Genomic DNA, 22,318 nt, shown 5'->3' on the forward strand with positions numbered 1-22,318 from the left:
TAAAGACAGCTTGCTTATTGAGGCGAGCAACTATGGCAAACCACTGTTGACACGGATCTCCCTCTTTTAAAAAAAAAACCAACCACACACCCCCCCAAAAAAACAAAACAAAAAAACCAAAAAAACCCCCAAACAAACAAACAAACAACAAAAAAACCCACCCCACACACAACATTAACTTTTATTCCCCAACAAAACGTTCTGGTAATCTTATGTTTGTGAGGGTAATCTCTCAGCCACCAACCAGATCTTAAGTACAAAAAAAATGGATACATACATCATAAAAGACCCTGACAATGTCAGCCATGAAAAGGAAAGCTGACACAATTTATGATGTTACAGTCATCATGAGTCTGAGTAACAGCATAATTGAGCTGCAGCTTATTTGTGCTTCCCAATTAGAACATTCAGAATAAGGTACGCTTTGAACTAACCATCTCCAGTTACAGTCCTGCTAAAGAAAAAGCGGATGGAGTTTTCATTTTTGTAACCATTGTCCATCACAGAACAGACTTTTTAGTCAATTTTTTTCTTGATAGCCTCTCACCTATGTTAATGTATAGGATTAGATTGAAGTTTGGTTCATCAACTCTAGACCCCTAGCATGGTACATGTAACCAGACATATACTCTCATCATTCATCTCCAGCATATCACAACCTATGAAATAGCCAACTTGAAATGATAAGGTTCCATCTCGTAGCAAAAGTTATTGTAATTAGTCTCTGTGTGTTTGACTTTGTACAATTAAACTTCATTCCATTTCCATTAGTCAAGTCTACAAGGTCATATAAAATTTGTGGATGACAAAATGAGAAAGTATTGCCAGTATTGGAGGAAGACTGGATCATAATTCAGAAAGACTTATTCTCTTAAATCCATCTAATCCTTCCTAAATTATGACCCAGTCCGCCTCCAAAACTGGTAATACTTTCTGACTTTTTGTCAGCCACAAATTTTATAATTGCACCCACCTCGTTCTTGTAACAAGGTCATTAATTGAAATATTAGACAGGATTGCTCTCCAGACCAAACCTTGAGAAACAGCACTAGTAACTTCTCTTCAGTCTGGTAACTTTCCCTTCAATTTAATTCACTGAAGCTTCTACTTTAGCAAGCTTTTTATCCACCTCACAGTTTTTGAATTCATCTCCATTTTCTCATTCCTTAATAGTAATTTCCCTTGGGGAGTTATATCAAATACTTTACTTAAATTTAGACAGATTAGGTTCATTGCATTACCCTTGTTTAAGAAGTCGGCTATCTTACCAAGATATTAAATTAGTCTGATAAAACCTGCACTTGATGAAACTATATTGCATGTTATTCCATTTCCATTTACCTCTGAAACCTTGATTACTCTTTCATTCAAAACCTAGAGTCTTCACATATCACTGAGGTCAAACTCATGACTTTATGCATTGCTTAGATAATTTTGACTTTTGTGGATGTACCATGTTTGTTATTCTCCACTTTATAATATCAATATATGCAGTGGGCCACCACAGAAGACACTGAAACAAGGAGATAGTGATTTCAGGCAGAATCTAGGCAGAGATTTAACCAGAGTCCTTTATTGTAGAGACCTGTACCTCAGCGTGCGTGACTGCTACATAACCCAAACACATACTGTGACATTAGTATGCACTGCCTTTAACAATACCACCTGTGTGTCGTGCTTGTAAGAACTTGTTCCTATGGAGATGCGCAAGAGCATAATGCTCTCACTGAACTTTGGCGTACCAGAAAGTTCAGTATTGTAAAGGTTGACAGCTTTGCTCACTTGGAAGAATTGTCTAAAGATGTGAAGAACAGTGAGGCTGGTGAACCTCACCACAGACAGGATCCATGCAGCGTGCCATGATAAACGTGAAGGGTCTCGTCCAATGCTGCATACACCAGGGTTTCTAGTATCGGAAGGGACGTACAAGTGCAATCATCTTTATTATTTTTATTGTTTACACAGTGGATCAGTTAACCATCCATGAATGACCACGCCTTTCTTACTGAGATGCCAAACAAACCGGGACTACCCTTAGTACAGAACAGTATATTAAGCTTCCCGTACTTTGAAAAGAGTAGTGCTACAGTAGCATAAATCTGGAGTAACTGTATGGTGAACAGACTTTCACACTTTTACAAACATCATCCTACAATTTCTATTCACCCTCACAAAGCTTTGCCTGCAGACATTCTGGAAACTGTAGAAAGACCATGGAAATATTTGTAAGATCACTCAAATAGGCTTTGCTATGATTTATTTTTATACAATCATACATATTGCAGTAAAGTTTTATTATCCAATTTTTTTTCTAATGAACAGCAGGGCTCCACTTATTTTGAGTTTTTGAATACTGTTAAATTTTTTTCTTCAGTAATTTTTTTTGCCTTTCTTCCAGCATATTTAACTGACACTACACATAGCTAGACATAACAGTTTTCTCAACAATGGAAGTATGACTTTGCTGTAGGAAGTGCTCTATGTGACTTGAAAGGAACAACCACCACCTCTTCCTCTGCTAAACTTAAAATGCAATCACTTTCTGTAGGCACTGTAATATCCAGCACTACATGGGAAACTCTAACCACTATAAAACATATAATGAGTAGTTTCTATCTGGGAAAAATTCTACAATCTCAGGCCAGAGCTTCTTTATGAACTACAGATTGTTAAGAACAAGTCACCAAGAATAAAAAGGATTTTGTCATAGCCTGCATGAGCTCAAGAGCTCAACAGGTTATTGGTATTGATTTGGCATTCAAAGGAACACTACCCTAACTCTTTCAAGAGAACCTAACTCAGCAAGAAACACAGTAGCACCATTTAAGTCAGGGTTGAAACAGTATAATAATGGCAGAGTTAGAGTTATTTCAATTCCTGTCATTGTCAGCTTGAAGCATGAAGCTTACAGATAGGTAAGTGAGGAGGAAGAGGTATTTTTGAAAGATGGGAAGATGTCCTGGTTTTGGCTGGGATAGAGTTAATTTTCTTCCTAGTAGCTGGTACAATGCTGTGTTTTGGATTTAGTATGAGAATAATGTTGATAACATGCTGATGTTTTAGTTGTTGCTAAGTAGTGTTTAGACTAAGTCAAGGACTTTTTTGGCTTCCCATGCTCTGCCAGGTGCACCAGAAGCTGGGAGGGGGCACAGCCAGGACAGCTGACCCAGACTGGCCAAAGGGCTAGGCCATACCGTATGGCGTCATGCTCAGTATAGAAACTGGGGGAGCTGGCCGGGAGGGGGGACCACTGCTCAGGAACAGGCTGGGCATCAGTCAGCAGGTGGTGAGCAATTGCGTTGTACATCACTTGCTTTGTATATTATTATCACTACTACTATTTTACTTTATTTCAATTATTAAACTGTTTTTATCTCAACCCACAGGTTTTCTCACTTTTACTCTTCCAATTCTCTCCCCCATCTCACCAGGGTGAGGGGGGAGTGAGCGAGCAGCTGTGTGGTGCTTAGTTGCTGGCTGGGGTTAAACCACAACAGAAGACTAGAATTACTTCTTGATTTCAGCCTATTCATTATTAATTGGCCTTTGATACACTTAAAAGGTAAAATTGAATCAATGACCAGTTCAAAGCCAATGTGTATTGATAATGGTAGTATCCTGGCCCAAAACCATTTGAGAGAAGACTGGAAGACACGAAGTGGACCCGAGAGAATTAATTGATCTTATGATGACATCCTTAATTCATCTGTATTCCCACATGTAGTAAGGTTAATCAGAGATACCTTAGACATCAGAGATACCTTAGACATCAGAGATACCTTAATAAGGCCAGGCTCCCTTGCTATCTATATCTTCTTTTAGTTTTTCATCACTTATATTTTTAAAAGCATGCATCAGAATTGCCCTAACAAAACAAAAAATAACATGCTTTCTGCAAAGTTATTCGGAATGCCTTGCCTCAGTTACTTACATGATGATTATAATTTATACATATACAACAATGACTAACATTGTGCTCAGAAGATAAGCAGTAGCTCTTGATAGCAATAAGAATTTTTTTTTCTCCTTTGTCCTTAAATAGATGTTGTGAAATATTGTACAAAACCAGGAACAACACAGATCTCCTCCTCTTCCTTAACGCTTGACAAGGGTAAATAGCAACATGCATACAACACCAACTGTAGAAGACACAAAAAATTTTTCATTTCAAAGGAAACCTTAACTTTCAATTATTGTATATCATGAAAATACAAGAGAATATTCTTTAGGAATAGAATTTACTCACTGTCAGACAGGCATCAAAATACCTAGGCCAGAGGTGGTGATATATACCACAATGAAGTAAAAGGAGAGAATAAAGACATCTGTTATGACAGGGAAAGGCACATATTTCCCTGATTCTTGAGCCTCAAAGCATTGCAATGGGGTCCATGAAGGCCAAAGAAACTTTTATTGAGTAACCACTGAGCATGAACTAGAGAAGTTAGCATAAGGATGTGTTCACCATAATATAGCCATAACTGCCTAAAATCCCTCCCATAGGCATGTAGAAGGAGCAGAGGATATCAGTTACTACTCCAGTCCCACCCAAAAACATGTGCTTTTTTTAATTTTCATTCAAGTCCATTCAGGCACAAATACCTCCTTTGTCTCCTCAATGCACCTTCCAATACCACATCAACCTCAGTACTGTCTAGGTCTTCCCATCTATCCAAATGCAATCTCTGCCTAAAAATTTCAAAAGTGACATGAGTTGTGTTTGCTATATAGTATGACTCAGGTCAGGTCTCATGGGCAGGGAGAACAGTCATTGAGACATAGACAACAGCATGTCATAAATTTGCTTTGAGTATCCAAACTTTTGAGTACTTTGGATCTACAAAATAAGGTGGTAAAATCCTCTCTAGTGACATTATTTTATATCCTTGCACAGATATGCAAGACGGATCACTAAAACTGCAAAGATATACCTTTCTTTGTACCTGGTGTATCCTTGTCCCTTTATTTCTACCTGAATTTACCCCAAAAAGAGGGAAGGGAAGAGCTATAGATAGACACAGCAGTATCATATTGTTGCCACAGTCTATGCCCCCTATCATATGCCAGTCTGCACAGTGAGCCAAAGGTCTGACAAGGTATGGGACAACGTCACAGGTCTGATTAAGCTTCCTCCTGCTGACCCTGCAAAATACTGATGTTCTGAGTATTACAAGTTGAATTCTTAACCGTTAGGTTTACTTGGATTGGATTGACTACAGTACTGATTCTTTTCTTAGCCTCTCCAACATTTTCTTGGCATAGGCTTTTTACCAGTTACACCTTCACAGCAGTAGGACTCATAAGCTAGTTGCTCAAGGAGCCTACAAGGCACTCCCATTCCCCAGGCTTACACTTACCAGCACATACTTGATAGGCATTCTTTACATTCACATTTTTGAGACACAGAATAGTGCAAACAGACTTTTCTTTTTTAAAGTCTAGAGCTAGTCTTCTTCACTAAAGGAACACACACCCATGAAAGAAAGCCACAAGTACATGTATTTCTTAACCTCAGTTTCTGCAATACTCTTGAGAATGCTTTAGGTTTAGACCTAAAGGCCAAATATGCTTGTACTCTACATGTAGAAACTGGGCAATCACAGCTGAATTATGTGATTGGAAAGGTCTCGGTTATCTAGGTAGAGCAAATACAGGAGCTACAGACTGATGATCACTTCTTCCACTCAAGTCTTATCTTCTAGAAATCTTTTCCCCTACCGCTCTGTACACGGACTCTTCAAAAAAAAAAATCAGTGTCCCCATATTTTCTCCATCTCTCTTCTCCAACCATTTTTTCTTCTTTATTTGAAATCAGAATGAAAGAACACAAAATCCTACAGCTTCATTTCCTTTGAGACTCCCCCCACTGAAGGCATAGTTTCATGTTGTGAGCCAATTGCCAGAACAGCTGCCCATTTCCACCCCTACATCCTTCCACGCACACATTGCCATCTGCAGCTTCCCATTTCCTTCCTTGCACTGGTCTCATAAATGGGCAGTCAGGGTTCACTGAATCACATCATTTCATTGATCTGATGGAAATCACTTCACTCCCCCCCCACCATTATTTTTCCTTATGAGCAACTAAGTAATCAACCTCACCAAGTGATCATACAATCACTAGACCTGAAGGGGAACAGAGCTACACCCTTTCCATAGCAGTTTTAAGCATAATGTGAAACTGTACATGGTGACCTTCACACCTTCTCATTTTCAATTCCTGTATTAACATGCAATGTTTTTTTGTTCTGCCTCCAAAGAAATTACATTCCTTAAAATAGCAGTTGTCTGGAAGGAAGCTAAAAAAATAGATCTATGTAGTTTGCAGTTATTCTGTTGTTCTCTACATACAAAAATTTACCTGGATGCTGACAGATTTAACAAATAACCTAGTCTTACACAAACATTTGCGTGACACTCTTCTGTCCCCTTAACAAATGGACCATGAGACAACACAAAACACCGCTATATAACATAACACAAAGACAGCTATAAGGCACAAGGATACTAGTTCCTTTTAAATAAACATTCACATAAAGGGTAAATAGATTATTTCCTCAAGGAATTAATGTTAAATATGCTGCATCATTTGAAGGATCTAACGGCACTTTTATTTCCACCATCGCTTCCACTCATTTTTCATGTGCCTAAATAACAAGGCTTAATCTGTCACAATCATTTATCCAGGCTGCTGATATTATAACAAAAAGCTTCCCCTATGGCTGTATCTGATCCCAGCAGAAGCTATACATCTCATAGGCTCAAAGGCAAGAAACTTTAAAGCAAGGCTTTTAGAGACTTAATTTGTGGTACAGGTTCTGCTCACTATTTTATTTCTCTGAAGTTATAACATAAGCCTACTAGCAATTTGAGAGTGTACATTATGATCATAAGACTTGTCATGCTGCTGTTTCGTATAAACCCCCCAACTTTTACTAAATTAAATAAATAGAAATATTAAAAAGCTTTTAAATGTTTCACCAGCATATCTAGCTTTTTCCATATTGCTTCGGATAAGTTGTTCTAGTACTGACTTGGCAAACATACACAGCAAAATCTGAAATCTGAGAGCACTTCCAAATTAAAACTTAATTGATTGCCCTTCAGATTGGGGTGGTAGAGAAGGGGGAGAAGCTAGTATTCCTACCAAGAAATACACCCATTAGTTGCAAGAAGGACTGCTCCAGAAGCACCTGAAACAAGCAAACCTTTCCAGTAAAATAATGAGGAGTTTTGAACACAGTTATCTCCTCTGTAAGGAGAAAAATTTGACCTTTATGAACAAGTCACAGATCCTTTAGTCCTGTCTGACATATTTCCAGTTAGAAAATCATGCCATGTGTGTACCCTGTAAAGTGGTGACTTGATCAAAACAATGAAACATGATTGTACCAGGGGAAGGCCTACAAATCCATGCAGAGCGCCCTTCTCTTGTAAAGCCTCTGCAGCATTAAAACTGGTTGCCTTTTTATTAACTGTTGTCTCAGGTGTCTATGGGAGGTCAACATCTGAAATAAGAAAATTATCCCTTCTGATCAGCTCACTAACATTAACTCATATAGAACAACAAAAAGAAAAATTTTGCTACCTGTATCATGCCGTAAATGAACTGAAACAGACAGAAAACAGAATTTTAACTCTGTCGTCCTCTGTGTGATGTTGAGAGACAGGTTAGCTTTGGCTCTACTTGCTGGGCTCCCTCTCCTGGTGTATACAAGATAGTTTCAACACTTCAATAATAAGGGGTTTCGTTGATCTGAACTTCAAAGCTGCATTTCTGATATTCTTCCATTCATTCCCTCACATGAAAACCAAATTTCCTCATTCTGAAACTCCCTTATATCAGAAATTAGATAAATTTAAGCAATTAGTCATGAAATAAATTCCCTGCTTTTCTAATTAATACACAAAAGACAGTGTTTGCAGAAAACTTTCTTCTAGACATTTTTCTACCTGCACTTCATTTGTGCTTTTTTTTAAGATTTCTTCAAATGGGAAACAAGTGAGGATTTTCTTGAGGGGAGGAGAAAGGCCAGCGTGGTAAAAAGATGATGAAATCCTGTACATTTTGGGGAGAATTCCAAGCCAGGCCAGCATGAGAAGCTGAAATACACGCTGCTGGACAGTGAAAGAGTCCCCTTAGGATCCTTAGAGCCACCACAATTTGGGGCAGGACTCATCTTGCTGTAACCCAGACTCGGGGAATAGAGATGACAACAGTAATCAAACAGTGATTCAAAGTCTCTCTTACTCACCCTTATTAAATGCAGCTATATGAAATTCAGTGATCTGTCCTGTCTCTCTTCGTATTACTTTCCTCCCCTTTCATATTAAAAAAAACCCCAAAACAAAAAAAAACAAAACCAAAACCCAAAAAAGCCACTAGAGTGTAAGTGGATTAATTTATAAGTGTTATCCAGCAAAGATAGGTATTATGAAATGATTGTTTTCCAGTTGACATAAACCACCTATTTATGGGCTATCACTTTTTCGCTCCTGCTGCTGAATTATACTGTGTGATTTGGAGGATGGCATCCATCAGTCCCATCTGGTCTTCAACATTTTTCTGTCAGAGGAACCAGGAGCTACAGAAATCCTTGACAATTATCAAGAGGAACATGAGGCATGAGTTACTTAGTGATATAAAAATAAAGGCATCTATTTCTGGGTTTGTTATAGCTCCAGAGACTATGGCTAAGGACCTTCATTTCCATTTCTAACTTGAGTATGTTTTCCATGTCAAACTTCGCTTCTTGCATTGTCTCAGAGTAGAAGAATTTTTCTGGCCCAGTTCTCAAAGAAATGAAATTTCTATTGTGTTCTGTAGGTGTTTGGGCTCTGGTGGGAATAGCAACAGGGATCCATTTCCCTGCCTTAAGGAATGAGAATTTCATAGTCAACTCCACTGCTGTCCCTCAGATCTGGTGGGGACTAGGACCCTGGCAGATGACTTCAGCCTCTTTAGGCTGTGCAATTTAAGCTCTCAAGTACTCTACCATCCTACACAGCCCTAGCTTTTTTATACGAGTAGCTGTTAGAGCTCAGCATTTCAGTCGCCCTGGTGATACATTTCTTATCTCATCATTATGTAAAAGCATTAAATAATAAATAACATCATATGAAAATCAAGTTTTAATGTTATAATTAAAGAAAATCATACTAGTGAGAGAAAAAACAGCACACATAATGATTTAAAGGAAAGACAGAAAGCAATGTAGGATTTCATAATGTGGGTGAAACATGGAGTGCAAAGATAATTCCTAACATAACCTAAAAGCAGATCTGAATCTGAGACACCAATCATCCATCACAGCAAAATAAATGTTCTTCTATTCCACCTGCCACACCCTGTACAGCTCGCATGTCTGCTTGTGGCACACCCCTCTTCCTCTAGTGCTTAGCTAACCAAGCTAACCAGAAGGCCTGAGGAAATATCCTATTCCTAGGGATCTGTTTCATTCAAAGTATTTTGACACAATATAGTGAAAAGCAGCAAACGAATGCCTCATCTCACATTAAGTGGAACTCTGTTCTCTACCACCAGCTGTTCAGAGAGAAAAAATTCTTCCTGGCATAGCACAGGTGGCAGATACAAAGTGCAAATTAAAGCTGGGGCTTCCACGCAGCAAGGGGGGGAAGGCACAGCAGCTGTGCTGGCCTAGTGATCTGTGCCCCTGACCTGTGCACACGAGAGTGATGAGATGGGATGGAAGGACAGGCAAGAACAAGGCCACAGAGCAAGTGTAGGCAGCAGGGTGTGCTGCAGCAGCTTCAGAGGCTGTAAACAGCACCCGGGCTCTAATTTGGAAGCGAGTTTCACTTCTGAACCTATTTGAGTGAAATTCATTTAACCTTTTAAAATCTACATGCTGTAGGTTTTGATTTAGCAGTATTGTAATATCTGTAAAAGATGCGTACATTAAACTACACAGCTTATTTACTATTCCCCTAAAAAGGCAGAAGTTGTACAGATAGCTCTGTACAGCCAATACTAATGAAAACTAATCAATAGCCAAACAAATAACACTTCTGATTTCAGTTGTACTAGGACAACTTCATACAGATGAGATTATCCCAGATTCATTCTGACATGAGACATGAAAGATCAGATTTGCTGACATGTTCCAACGGTCTGAGCCACTGTCGCAATGCAAATCAGCCATAAACCCCGCCTAGCTCAATGAATAGCAAGGACTCTGGCTCCTCTGTATCAAAGAGGATCAAAGCTGCAACAATATACTGGTGCCACTGAGACAGCAAACTTAATGTATTATGGAACTGAAAACAACATGCAGCGAGTGTGACATTTGCCACATTCTTTGTGTTTCATTTTTTGGAGTATAGCTGGAACATTTCTTTTATCTTCCAATGTGGCTGTTCACTTTTGCAGGCCGTCTCATTACATATTTGTGAGACTGTCTTGTTTGCTGCTTCTTTATCTCTTCCGTACCAGAAGGAATTTAGTCTCGGAGCACAACTCTCAGGTAGACAGGGGTAGGCATACTGATATGTGAGAGAAATCAAGAAAAATACATGTTTTCAAAATATTAGCATGGAAAATATCTTAACAAAGGTCCCCAAAGCCAAGGTGAATCTTAAACTCTTATGTGCAGAAGACAATATTTTACAGGTGTGAAGTCATAGAATCACAGAATCGTTTCAGTTGGAAAAGACCTTTAAGATTATCAAGTCCAACCATTAACCTAGCACTGCCAAGTCCCACTAAACCATGTCCCTAGGCACCACATTTAAATACCTCCAGGGATGGGGACTCAACCACTTCCTGAGCAGCCTGTTCCTGTGCTTGATAACCCTTTCAGTGAAGAAATTTTTCCTAATATCCAAACAAAACCTCCCCTGGCGCAACTTCAGGCCATTTGCTCTTGTCCTATCACTTGTGACTTCGGAGAAGAGACCAACCCCCACCTCACTACAGCCTCCTTTCAGGTAGTTGTAGAGAGCAATAAGGTCTCCCCTCAGCTTCCTCTTCTCCAGGATAAACAACCCCAGTTCCCTCAGCCGCTTCCTCATAAGACTTGTGCTCTAGACCCTTCACCAGCTTCGTTGCCCTTCTCTGGACACGCTCCAGCACCTCAATGTCCTTCTTGTAGTGAGGGGCCCAAAACTGAACACAGTACTCGAGGTGCAGCCTCACCAGTGCCGAGTACAGGAGGCCAATCTCTTCCCTAGTCCTGCTGCCCACACTAGTTCATCCACAAGCCAAGATGCTATTGGCCTTCTTGGCCACCTGAGCACACTGCTGGCTCATAGTCAGCCAGCTTTCGACCAACACCCCCAGGTCCTTTTCTGCTAGGCAGCTCTCCAGCCACTCCTCCCCAAGCCTGTAGTGTTGCATGGGGTGGTTGTGACCCAAGTGCGGGACCCGGCACTGAGCCTTGTTGAACCTCATCCAATTGGTCTTAGCCAATCGATCCAGCCTGTCCAGGTCCCTCTGTGGAGCCTTCCTACCCTCCAGCAGATCAACACTCCTGCCCAACTTGGCATTGTTTGCAAACTTACTGATGGTGCACTCAATCTCCTCATCCAGATGACTGATAAAGATATTAAACAGAACTGGCCCCAATACCGAGCCCTGGGGAACACCGCTCGTGACCAGCTACCAACTGGATTTAACTCCATTCACCACCACTCTTTGGGCCCAGCCATCCAGCCAGTATTTTACCTAGCAAAGAATACGCCCATCCAAGCCATGAGCAGCCAGTTTTCTCCAGGAGAATGCTGTGGGGAAAATGGTGTGCAAGGCTTTACTAAAGTCCTTCCTCCTTATGTGCAATGAGCAGTAATATTAGTCCCATGGATCAGAATAGACCAAACAGTATTACTTTCCACTGTAGAGAAAGAACTGGTTCTAATAATGCCTCGAAAATTTACAATGGCGAAATGTAAATAAACAGGAATTTTCTTAGAATTAAAATAGGTAATTTTTACATCTATCTTTGTAGGAAGCTAATATCTTTAAATAGTCCTAGTATTTTAATTTCACATATATTATTAAAAAGCACAAGTCAGCATATGACAGCCTTCCATATATTTTGGGTTATTTCTCAGTTAGGATAATCTGAACGTTTTCAGTGAGAAATAACTTGAAGAAAATATGATGTTGTGAAGAAATTCTGACCTAGACATCCTGCAGTAGACTTTAAGCATAATTAGACTTCGCCTCTTTATCTCTCATAGTAGTTGTTCTACAAAGGTCCTTATTTGTGTTTATCACAGCTGTTACAGCAGATTGCTGAGGGATGGCCTTTGAAATATCTTGCAAAAGCTCTAAGACTAAAGCACAAGATCTTCAGCTGAATCTAAGATCAGACAAAATGCCAGTACAGCGCTGGGAATTCTGCTGTGTGCATTTTGCTTAATTCAGCAGCTGATCCCAGCTTGTTGAGCTAGTTGTTTTCATACAATTTTCCTAACAGCCAAACATTCAGCAAGATGCAACAGTAAAACACAAATGGTAAAAAAGGGATATTTCCAATTGAAAGCGACTGGATGCACAGGAAAGATGTGGAAACAGTTTCCCTTAGTGATGCAGCTTGTTAAACTGTTTTGGATACCTTTATTGGTAAGTGTCAGTGAGAAAATGGATGGATAAAGCAGGGAATCACAAAGTGAGCCTATTCCAGCTTTCCAAATTCAGAGAGGAAGATTATATTAATCGGCTCAAAAGTGAAGAGACAAATATATCCTACATCCCTTACGGCAGGACCATGCCACTTATGACAACTCTTTGGTATAGGAATAGGGACTTTTCAGCGTCAACTGTATATGAAGCTGTTAGCAGAATGGTCATGCACATTTATTAGAAGTACAACATATTATTTGCCTGTTGAAATTTATGATATGGAGTGAAGTACATTCGTATCTGTTGTGCAAGAAAACTGCTAGCATTTGCAGACTTGGGGAGAAATGGCGAAAGACCATACATCAAATGAAAAACACAGTATCTGTAAGCTTGGTGGTACTTAGGGGCTTTCTCTATTTTCAGGGCAGATTAAACATGTCCTCTCACTTCACAACCCTTTTCCATACCATTACCATTGCATATACAATAAGACCAGCTCTGGCACTTACACTGAACTGCACAAGTACCTACGTGAAATGCAAATCGATGACCAAAAAAAATGGGATCATTATGTTTGTCCTTTTCACTTGGGCAATAGTAGTTTTACCTAACTTTTAATATCACATACTGCCACATGCAAACACTAGAATTGGTTCAGGGAACAGCACATAAATGTCCCATATGGGACTTCATTTTGGAGTACCAAAGTGCATCCATAATGGGCAAAGCCCCACAGAAGCTAACACAGCAACCCACAACGGGAAGGACAGCTGTGTGCTTTTCTATTTCATGTTGAACTGAAGGCTAAATGCCATATACAAGAATCACCTCCTTACAAAGTAAATGCATTTTTCCAGAGCTGCGTTTCTCATTAATTCAGTCCTCTCTCTGAAGCAGCTTATTATTGTTCTGTTCTCCAGTGCGTGAAATCTAGCTTTTCCCCACTTCACGTTTTCTTTAGTTATGGGCTTTTTGTAACAATTGTAGGGATTTCTTATTAGTGGTGCCAATGTTTCATTTAAAATATTGCTAAAGAGAACTAAATGTATCAAAATCAAACTATACAGTACTTTCCATGCTAATCCAGTAAGTGTATCTGAGGAGCAAATGATCACTCACTGGACCTTACGTATAAGTTGCACTACTGACACAATTTCAATGCTAACAAGGATTTTACTGACGTATAATTTTAACAAAGTTAGACATATACTCAATTACAGACTCTACAAGAAGGCATTCATAATATTCTGATTTTTTCAGTGGGTTTTCTTTCATTCTCACTTGCAGATACATGAACCAAATTACATTTTTCAGACAATTCAGTCTGGTAGGCAGTATATAAAGCTGCAGAAGGGTATATGTATAGAAAGCAGCTACCAATAAACTTCATCCTACAAGCATTTGGTACAACTTCCTACTAATTCTGATATCGGTTGCTTTAACTTTTCATAGCTTATCTCCTTTTTTGGTATTAATTTTAGGTGTTGCACGCTGTACAGCATAGGGGTGAATACCGAATGACATAGACCAAGGTTTCATTGCCTGTTATTACTGCTAAAAGGAATGACGTGACTCGGTTATTCTTTATGGTGTTACATACTTTGCTTCTGTATCCGCTAGTCAAAAGCTATTTTAACACTTCCTTTGGCAAGATGGGGGCAGCCATGTTTTAAAATAGTTGCATTCTGTTTTCTTAGATGCTTTCTTGCTTCTAAGCTCATACTGTCATAGCCTCTTTTACAGATGGCATTAAAAAAAAAGGTCAGTCTTCACAACTACTCTAAGAAATTCTAATTATGTTTTTCAAAAATATTTATATTGTTTACTAAATAAATATTTCAGAGGAAAGTGTGAAAAAAATTATTTCTTACTGATACTGGTGGCATCCGAATGTCATCTTCACACAAAGAAGTCTGTTACTCAATAGCCATAGGAGTTCCGTAGGATAAGGATGGTGCATTGCCCAGGGTGAGAGAGAGAGAGACTGAGACTCAAATTTGGATTTCTATAATTTCACAAATTTGCTATTTTACCTTGGCCAAATTACACAAACCCAGGCCTTCAAAAGTTATCCAGATACTATAGATTACTTTGGCATTACCTACCTAAACAGTTTTAAGAATCCATGTCCATTTTTTCCTCTCTAAAATGTCGACAGTATATCCTTACCTGATACGGATGTTAAGCTAATAAACATTTTGAAGATCATCAGTTCTTCTGTAACAAGTGCCCGTGACTGATAGGAGGAAAAGTTACCTAGGTTTTTTGAAGCACCTCTTTTGACAAATTCTTATTCTAACTTAAGGGCAAATTCATTTCCTGAACAAAGTAGTACCACTGTCATTAAACTCACTGAATTGCAAGCCTTGGCAAAAAAACCAACCAAACAAACAAACAAAAAAATCACCACACCTTTCCTACTATTGCTTTGATTCAAATTATTCATGTTTAATGAAAGCCAAATTAGTAGGAAATGAAAATTCAGTTCCATAAAGCAATTTCAGAGATAATGAGCACCTGCATCCTCACTGCAGAAAACTTTACAAGAGGAGCCCTTTACTGCCTAGCTCACAATTCAGCATTACTGTGTACAGGTTCAGGAAACTCTGGAGGAGAATAAATTAAATGTTAATTATGTTTCCTTTAACCTAACCCTCCCTTAATATACATCTTTCTAAGAATATCATATCCATAAGTGGTTGTACCATTCTTGGCTTAAGATGTTCTATTTTAGATGTAAAAAGATTTAAATCAGGTATTACATTCCCTAGCTATTCATTTTTTTTTCCTGGGTATTTTGTTGGAGTTTTTTAAGACTTCCCTTAAGGAAAGTCCATTATCTCTAAGAACATCAGGCATACTTTTTCTTCTTCAATCTTGTTCACCTTGCTGTGCCATTTCGTGCAAATTGCAAAGAAATTGAGTTGTTCTAAATATGGCACTGCTGAACTTTACTCACTGCATTTCAATTTCGACATACATTAAAGTTTTGGGGTTTCTTTTCCCTCCTCTTTACTACTGTTTTACTCTGATTTTTCTTTCCTTTCTGAAAGAGGCCAGCCCTTTCTGTAGTTGTTTGACCACCTGTATTGTATACATAAACAAAAATTAGAGGTTAGAGACACAAGTGTTTTAACGTATTTCCTCCAAAGAGACACTGCTCCTCTCATGAATAATTGCAATTTTATTTTTAACTAGTACTTTATTCATGCCATGTTTTACCTTGAAGGTTCATAGCTTTTATCTTACAAAGAAATCTGTCATCGTTTCCACTGGGGTTTTCAGTATTAGATTCCAAAAGACTAATAGTCCTGCAGCTGGCACTGAAGTTGTTCACTTATGCAACTCCAAGGGCTCTCTGCTGGCATCATATTCTGCTCCCAACAAATACTACTACCAGGAGGAATGCAGAGAAACTGAAAACAGGAAGGAATGAAATACCAAATTCCAGCAGTACATGAAGGGTGCAGACTTACCATAGCTTTAACAAAAACCTAAATCTATTAGTTATACTTATGAGTCTCAAAAAACATTTGCAGAAAAGTCTGGATAGGACAGAAAAAAGAGATGAAGAGCTGATTTAGCATATTCTTTTCTCTCTCTGTAACATAAGCAGCATGAAGAAATGACACTACAGTAATGTTACACCACTCTACATTATGCAATTATGCAATCTTTGACCATGCAGGCACCAGGATCCAGGGAGGCAGATTGGCCCTCATGTAAAAGGGTTAGTCACCTCGAACCAACAACAGGATTGAAGCTCTGCTAAGGTAAAGATACTGCAGCCTGCAAAAGCTCAGGGGATGCTGGGACAAATGAATTGCTGGTTTGGTTTTTTTTGTTTGTTTTTTGTGGGTTTTGGTTTGGTTTGGTTTGGTTTTTTTATTACAGATGTCTAAGGGGGAGAAAGAGGCAAGCTATCTAGTCTGCTCTGTATATTATGAATATTTTCAGCAGAATTGTTGTTTCTTTTCCTCTTCTCTCCTTTTCTAATCTAAGCTGCACTGAGGAAATATCTTTCAAACAGGCTGAATTTCCTTCTGCTCCTAAAACAGCTACTAGTTTACATAAGCCTTAGCTTATAATTTTGACAAACTAAGTATGCAAATCCTGATTTTTGTGTCTGTCTTGCTGCATTAAAAAACCCACTTCATTATGATTGCATGTTTGGAGGACTTTTCTTATTACAAACATTTTCTAGGTTAGCATAAGCAGTCATCAGAGGAAACAGTAAAATTGCTCAGTAGAGGAGGAGGGAAGTGAACCTGAAAGAACAATACAGGTAATGCAGACAGGCAAAAGCCTAAAGCTACGTGGAAAGACTTGGGCAAGTTGCAAGCAAAACGAGACTTGAGCTAAGGAGGAACAGTAGTCCTTAGTCACTGGAGCCACTGCGTTGGAGTATCGCACTGTTTAAACAGGGGATACTGAAATATCTTTTCAGACTCTCTTGGTCTCCTGGAAACAGCGTTTCATTCAGGGGCAGAACTCAAATAACTACCTTCCCCAAGACTCAAATAGGTAATAAAAAACCACGCAGATTTCACGCTAAAGTGAAAGTAGTAACTGGTCACATCTTCCTCTCCCCTCTAGAGGGACCAAAGCTAGGGCCAACATGAGAACACGCTGTTCCCAAACATCTGAGCTATCTCAGGACTTCCTCCAGGACTTAATGAATTTGTGAGTGGAACTGTACCTTTTCTTTCACAGGACATTATAGAATATCTGTGGCAAAGCTTTTGGAGCAATATCGCCCTCCTGAATGGCTTTTAACATAAGAGACATTCATTGCCTGAAGTACAGCTAGGCAGATGCGGACTTATTCTGAGGTTTACACCTGCAGCTACAAAAATCTGAGCAAAAAAAACCTCATTGACATAAAGGAGTCCCTCCTTCATACCAAGATACTTTCATATTCCAGACAGTTCTCACCGTACTCTGATCACATCATTAATCATAAAGGCCCCATAGCTAACAAAATATCCTCTTCTCTGGGAAGAACAAAACACTACTGAAAGGTCAACAGAAGTAACAGCATGAATCGTAATAGCAAGCAATTACATCTGCTGTGGTACCAACAAGGTACTCAAAAAATGGCATCAGAAGTTGTTTGATCAATGGCTGGAGCAGAAGGATAAATGAGCTCATCAGTGAAAGCCTAGTTGACTGACAGCTATAGCAAATGCCTTGACTACAGGTGCTTGAAGTTCATTACTATTAATGGCGGGTTCCTGCTTGGAGGCCTCAGTTACAGAATCCCCAGCAGAACGAATGGTTAGTGATAAAGATATTTCTTCTCAGAGCTTTGCTAGAACATTGATGCATTGGGGGTTAGGATTTAATGGTGTGTTATATGTTGAGGATTTGGACTGGTAATTTTAGCTACACTCATTTGCTAAATTTTTGTTAAAACCTTTCGTTAAAGTCTACTTCATTTGAGTTAACTTCAAGAAGTTATCGCAAGATATCATGCTATTTCAGATAGCTGTTTTAAACAGCTAAGCGTAACTTAACTATTTCATATCATGAAGAGAAAGATGATACACCAACTTGTACACAATCATGGCATGTTCTCTCTGTGTTTTACTGCAGTTAAAGCTCCCACCTGCATTATCCACTTGGAGATGCATTCAAACGCCTTATGCAGAAATGGAGAAATGTTATCCCACTTCTTTCTCAAACTTCTCTTCTGTTCTTACATATCAAGTAACTCAGCTAAGAATTTTTTGCACATAACCATATAAATCATTCTGGTCTTAAGCGTCTTTCACAAAACAACAATCATGCAGTGAGGGTCGGCATGTTTACGAGAATACCCTAGTGAACTACAGATTGCAGAATGAAGAACTAATTTTCACATTAGAATTCTAGCAGAAATTTCTAGAAGAAAAGGTAAATCAGAAAGCAACGTATGGACAGTCTCCACTTCTGAACTTCTGCCTCTGAATTCCTCTACTTTCATACGGATAAATTAACTTGCACTTGTAATCTCATTAGCCAAGAAATTCTTGCAATATCTTACAAAGTTATGCAATTTCTGCTTTTTTCTTTTTGTTGGATATACCAATTTATACATATAAAGTTCTCCATCACAATTATTTCCTGTTTAATATACACAAAATGTCAATAATAACTGAATATCGTCTCACATACTGTCCAGGGGTTTTAAGAAAATAAACTAAGGGCGACCTGTTGAATCTTGCTAAGGAGACATTTTGCAATATTTATTGGAGCATGCAAGTAACTATAATTACTTATGCTGCAAAAAATGTTAGTAAAAAGTATTTTTGAAAGTCACAGATCAGGAAACATATTTTTTTTATAAACCATGAAAATACATATGGTAATATTTCAATTAACTATACCCATGATTACCTTTAATGCAACTGAGAGTGAAGTTCTACTAAAACTCACTTGAAGTAATACAGCCAGTCTGACACACCTTTTTGTTGATTTAAATGGTGCCTTTAAACGTACTGCAATAAACCTGCAGCTTGCCAAATGTTAATCAAAAATATCCACTAGACCAATGATCCAGTGCATTAATCATGGTATATAATTGTAGTAAAATAACAAACAGCCACAGCCTGAATAATATTTATAGTTTGTTGACAATGCTTTTCCAGTCAATTGTTAAACAATTTTTTTTCCCGCAAATAAAATCTGTAGATTCAGGGGAATGAACAATATTTAAAACTTCATGCAGGTGACATTCATGAGATATTTTTCTTATCATTCAGCAATAACTTATTCACTTTTTTCTTCATTTTATTCAACCAAATTGCTACAAGAACAGATGCAGGACATTTACGATGTAACATTTACCTTCATGCGTGGTTCTCAAAAGCATTATTTCTCCACAAAATGGAACTTTGAAAATTGGATAGATTATTTCTTGAGGGCAATGAAAATAATGTTGTTTACTGCTATTTTTCTAGGTTTGTACATATAATAAGACTCTGAAATTAGCTCCTTGGGAGGGTAAATGAAGTAAAGTAAGCCCATTCATTGTACAACAGAAGCAATAACTCATTTTAATCCCATGTTAATATAATTTTGCCTGGATTTTTTAGAAATAGATTGATTCTGTTCCATTCTGGTGCAAATTATGCACCCTATGCACATTCTGAGCATGTCTTGATAACCACAGATTCCATTATGTGTTTAATAATTGACTATTCAATAGAGCATTAATGCATTTTTGTCTGGAACTAATTCACCTTTGTCTGCATATCAGCATGAACGTACAGTGAATTACAGATATGGTCTTGAAATGTAAAGGCCATATGCTTTATTCATCTCAGGTTTTTTAAACTACATGTTCATGACAGGCACTGCTTGGAAATTAATATCCTAACTTGTATATGCTAGTATATATACAAAATGATTTATTAGAGTAGTGATCCATTGAAAAGCACCTTGAACCTTTATCTGGAAAGCAGCACCTCCTGTAACAGGCCTAACCTCAAAAATGGAATTACTCATTGCTTTATTTGCAGAGATGTGCGTGACATGGCATATTAACAAATAAAAACAGCGGTTAGAGTATCTAAAAGATCAAGTTAAAAAAAAGCCACAGGGAAAATTGCTATTACTCATACATATGAATATCTCTGTGGCAGAAAAGCAAGCATAAGGAAGTCCCCACTGTTCCATGCAGACCTGGTACCCCACCATTGCCAACTCAGAAAAGAAAAGAAAAAAAAAAGTTTGTAACAAAATGCTTATTCACAAATATAGGATGTTCCATCTCACCAAAAAATAAGCATCTCCATCACCTGTGTTCTCTCCAAATAATCCTAACCAAGATCAATCAGCCTTGGTAGTTTCGAGCACAAACTTACTGATTTAGGTCACACAACCCCACTGAATTCTGTCAGCATTAGCTGAGAACAAAAAATAGACTGAAGAAAACAATCTTTAAAATTTTCAACAAATGACATTTAATTTCAAGGAGAAAGAGCAGTGATTTTTTCTCCATTGGGAAAAATTATTGTTTAGCTATACAGTATCCAAACTACTTTTTCAACTTTGTAAGCTGTATGTCTAAAGGTGAAGTTGGTCTGTAGTATGTCAGTCAAGCCAGCACCTTTAAGAGCAATAAATTCACATAAAAACCATTCATGTCACTTTGCCATAACTGCACTATTGGCCCAATGGGGCCTTTGAATTTCCTTCAACTATAACCAATGCCTAATGCTTCAGAAGTACCACAGCCATGCCCTGAAGTAAGGTTTCAGTTACTTTTTTTCTGATTTGTAAAATCAAAAATGTTAAATTTATTAGCCCCTTCCCCCAAACAGCAATAGGTGAGTGATATCCTATGAATGATTAGGGACTACAGGAATTCTTACTGATTTGACTTACTTATTCCAAATGTGCTCGTCTTCACTTTTTCCTTGGATTGCTTCTGGTCACTGGGGTAGAGAAAGATTAAGTAGTAATTAGTGAACCCTTCATACTTTTGATTCCATCAGTCAAGTCTGGTGAAAGCTTGCTTCTATCTAATAATTTCATCTGTTACACTACCTTATAACATATACAGGCTGACATAAATCATGTTATAATATATGCTAAACAACTAATAATATTCAATTTAGCATTTTAAGAGACTGCAGTTACAGAATGTGCTATTGCTTTATCATTATTATCACCAAGTGTTTATTCTCAGATAACTGCAGAGTATACTACAATTTCAAACATCTCTTGGCAAGCTTACCTTAATTCTTTCTGTCTTCCCAACCATCCATCCCAATTCCTTGTTTTTAACTTCTTAATGTGCTCACTTCAAACCACAACAGACTTTCTTCCCTTACTTTGCAGTTATTTATTTTCCCTCAGAGGGTTTAAGGAATGCTTTAGACTACAGAGTACCCCTTAATTTGCAAGATGACAAAGGGTACTGCAAACATTTGTATCCATCTATATGCAGCCATATCTTGAGAGGGATTTCATTAAACTGGATCACGGGTTTGCTAAAGCTATGATAGAAACAACTATGATAATTACTCTCCAAAGTTCCTATGCAAGCACACTGTTTCAAAAGCCCCATTCAAAGGGGCATACAATCACAACAATAACTTATGCTTGCAAGCTCAAGGTATACCCCACCTGATACATTTGTTAAATTCTATTTTATGGCTACCTACAGATACCCTGTGTGCTCAGTTGGATAAATAACCTTTCACAGCTGCTATCAAACCAAAAAAACAGCTGCTGCATTCTATTAAATAAGTGCTATTTGTCACTCACCTGTGGCTGCTGATGAGCAAGGTAATTCCTTCACATATATGGAAAGGATTTAAAGTCTTGCCAGCTGCAACTATTGGCTCAGCTGTAGCAGTGGGGCCACTACAAGTAACCCATTATCTTTTAGGTCTGGATCCCGTGTAGACAATAAAAAACCCATGATGCTATTGGCCGCCTTGGCCACCTAGGCACACTGCTGGCTCATAGTCAGCTGGCTGTCGACCAACACCCCCAGGTCCTTTTCTGCCAGGCAGCTCTCCAGCCACTCTTCCCCAAGCCTGTAGCGTTGCATGGGGTGGTTGTGACCCAAGGGCGGGACCCGGCACTGAGCCTTGTTGAACCTCATCCAATTGGCCTCAACCCATCAATTCAGCCTGTCCAGGTCCCTCTGTAGAGCCTTCCTACCCTCCAGCAGATCAACACTCCTGCCCAACTTGGTGTCATCTGCAAACTTACTGAGGGTGCACTTGATCCCCTTGTCCA

General features: G+C 38.6%; 1 long non-coding RNA gene across 1 annotated transcript in view; it reads right to left on the reverse strand.

Moving 5' to 3' along the window:
* The window catches only part of LOC148050856 (uncharacterized), a 36,884-nt gene extending 15,175 nt beyond the window's left edge, over positions 1 to 21,709 (reverse strand). The window contains exons 1-2 of the long non-coding RNA XR_015700785.1: positions 21,306 to 21,709; positions 20,954 to 21,003 (exon numbers count right to left, since the gene is read on the reverse strand). This is a non-coding gene — a long non-coding RNA (uncharacterized LOC148050856). The remainder of the gene's footprint in view (positions 1 to 20,953; positions 21,004 to 21,305) is intronic.
* Between the last annotated feature and the right edge of the window lie 609 nt (positions 21,710 to 22,318).

This window comes from Nipponia nippon, unplaced genomic scaffold (assembly GCF_047370975.1).
Source record: "Nipponia nippon isolate SJK-2023a ecotype South Korea unplaced genomic scaffold, ASM4737097v1 scaffold_7, whole genome shotgun sequence".
In the NCBI taxonomy this organism is placed as follows: domain Eukaryota; kingdom Metazoa; phylum Chordata; class Aves; order Pelecaniformes; family Threskiornithidae; genus Nipponia; species Nipponia nippon.